This window comes from Drosophila biarmipes, unplaced genomic scaffold (genome assembly GCF_025231255.1).
Source record: "Drosophila biarmipes strain raj3 unplaced genomic scaffold, RU_DBia_V1.1 ptg000007l, whole genome shotgun sequence".
Classification (NCBI taxonomy): Eukaryota; Metazoa; Arthropoda; class Insecta; order Diptera; family Drosophilidae; genus Drosophila; species Drosophila biarmipes.
This window is the reverse complement of record NW_026114528.1, coordinates 1,763,325-1,766,609: the sequence shown is the minus strand read 5'-3', so window position 1 is coordinate 1,766,609 and position 3,285 is coordinate 1,763,325.

Below are 3,285 nucleotides of genomic sequence, written 5' to 3'. Positions count from 1 at the left end.
TTACGGATGATGACTGAAAGCCAGTTGAAATTATGATATGAATGTATGCAAGTGAAAGCAACAAAGTTTTCATGTATTTACGAAGGCAACTCTACCAACAATTTAAAATGCGGATCGCTGTACGGACGATTCCGCGATAAGATAAAGATTCAGGATGTACCTCCTGTTGTTCCCGCGACGAGATTATGTTGGTAGCCTGCGACGATTTGGGGCTAGGGATGCTGCCGATGTGCGCTTCCTCTACACCGTTTGTGCGCGCCGATGACGGATGTCTGTGGGGTTCACCACTCTCTGTGTGATGCAGAGACGAAAGACGATGTAGTTTTCACATCTCTATATGGGTGCCCACAAGTTTGTGCGCACCTATACGATAAGATCTAGAATGCACCTCTTTGCGGGGCCTAGCCGACGAGATGGACGTTAGGGAGCACCGATCATGCGCTCCTAAACCAAGAATTAAATTCGGAGCTCCCTCCGACGAAGACATGCAGGCTGGGACCCATTGCTATCTGAAGCTCCTATTGTGCGGGCGCTTTAACGACAGATTAAGTTAAAGTTTCACGGGCAGAGCGCGTAACCGCGTATCCAATAATAACTGTCAACTCACTCAATAAGTGGTGCCGATGCTCTTAGGACATCTAGGAAAAATCATATTACAAATTATACTGTAAGTACTTAAACTTAATTTGGGTGTGTGTTCCCATTTCCTCCAGAATCAAAGTTATATTTACTCTTATTTTTATAAAAAGTGTACTTCTTATAGCCTAAGCCGAAGACTAAAGCCGCGAGCTAGCCATAGCAATGAACGAAAGGTATATATGACTTGTGATAATACGAGAAAGGCTAAAAAAATGCAATTTTGACTGTGTTCTTGCAGAAGAGCTGTGGAATCCAACATTAAAAGGAAAGGAAGTAAACTTCGGCAAGCCGAAGTGTATACCCTTGCAGTTATAAGAAATTATCAATCATGTAATCAACCATGTGATATTTTTAGGGATTGTTGCTGGCTTCAGTGATTTTTCTAGACCATTTTTTAAAGATATACATATTGTTAGAGCAATCCGGTTTTTATTTAATTGAATTCGAAATTCTTAAAAATATAAAAAATTATATTCCCAATATTATAAATAATATGTCAAAAAGCCCCAAAGCTATAATTTGTTTCATATTATATTTCCCCCAATTTTCCGAATGTTCCTATGACAGCTATATTATATAGTCGTCCGATTTTAATAAAATTTAATTTGAAATTCAGAACTAATTAAAATATATTATTTTCAAGCTTAGAAGGTTATATGTTAAAAAACACGAAAGATATCATTTTTTCATATTTGCCGACCAATTTTGAGGTCGTTTCTATGGCAGATATATGATATAGTCGTCCGATTTTAATAAAATTGAATTCAAAATTTCGAACTAATTAAAAAATGGTATTTCCAAGCTTAGAAGGTTGTATGTTAAAAAACACCGAAGATATACTTTTATTCATATTTTCCGACTAATTTTGCGATTGTTTCTATGGCAGCTTATGATATAGACGTCCGATTTTGACAAAATTTAATTCGAAATTCCGAACTAATTAAAAAATGTTATTTCCGAACTTATAAGGTTATATGTTAAAAAGCACCAAAGATATAATTTTTTTTATTTTCCAACTAATTTTCCGATTGTTTCAATGGTCCACACACTAAATTGAATTAAATTCTGGGCAAAAGTATTTGGTTACTTTGTACTAAATAAAAATAAAATAAAAATACAACAACAAAATACAAAATACAAAATACAGATGCTTCAAATTCTGCTGTTTCTTTTGCGTTGCTTATGCTCACAGTTACTCTCCCAAAACGGCTCCCTCTGTGGTTTGGCGCTCTCTGCTTTCATTCTGTTTTCCTGCATTCGCCGTTTGCCATTCGCGATATTGCTCGCCGCACTCTGCTTACACTTGCGCTCTCTTATATGAGTTGTCGCCTACTCTCTTCACTGGGCTTTCCACCACTTCTCTCTATTGATGCAATTTTTTTCTGTGACGTTATTATACTGGTTGAATCTGGGCTAATTTCGAACTTTAGTTCGAATGAATTCTTAGATACTAAATTATTTCAAGTTTTTCATAAAGAGACTTTAGCAGAACGCAGTGTGAGAGAGGAGGTGGTGACATCATGGCTATAAGCCGCAACTCCTAAATTTTCAGTTAGCGGTGACGGTGTCTCGCTCATCCGGGAAGATATCCATTGTGGCTTCCTATATTCCACCTGGCAGTGCCAATTTCTAAGTCAGCAGCATAGCTAAATTGTTCTAAAGAATATTTTTCAAATAATTATCATTCCTAATAAGGGGTTATATCGAAACGAATCAACATGGCTCCATACCTGGTGGATCTACGACGACCATCTTGACCATTTTTACGAATTTTTGTGTACTTTGCATTTGAGGATTAATCACAGATGGGCGCGACTTACAAAATTTTGCTAAAGACTTAATATTGCTTCAATCCGAGATTAGAGATTATGCAATCGATAAGCCCATAAATGTACATCCTGTTGGGCGCGCACACTCTAAATTGAATTAAATTCTGGGCAAACAAAGAAGAAAGAAAATTTAAAGCCGAGTTCTCCGATTTTTTTTTGTAAAAATGTTTATAAGGGGTGTCACAGAAACCGACAACGGATTTTTGAATGGTTGGATTGGAAATTGAAACCGTAGGTTTCACAGCGATTTTGTTTCTTCGGAAAATTTACCGAAAATTAACCACGGCTGTCTATGTATCTGCACACATTATCGAATATTTAAAAATTTGGGAATTTTAATTGACCTTTTTTGAAAATTTATAAACTTAATTTATTCTTTGTTTTGCAAAATTACAAGGGGAAAACTTGTTTAAAATGTACAAAGTTAAGGAATAAAATAAAAAAATTGAATTACCCGTCAGACTACATAATGCAACTCTGGACAGCTGCTTGTTGTTGCTGAATTTAATATTTGTATAATAATTGTAAAAACAAACCAAAATGCCATCTGCACGAATTCTTGCTGTAGTGTACTTGCGAAGACAACAACTTCAAGAGGCTATGATGAGGAGAACCGTTTGTTGCGCCTGGAGTCGATAATGGTTTAAGGCTTCTTGCCCAGCTGTCCCAGTTTGGGTGGTTTTCTTCCAGTCGTGGACTATTTAGCCGCCAAGTATTGTTAACGTTTGTTAAGCGCTTCTGAGCAATCGTTTCATGAAGGAATTAAATCGTAACTAATTTGTTCTTTCCAACGCGAGTGCGCTCTGGGATCTACTCT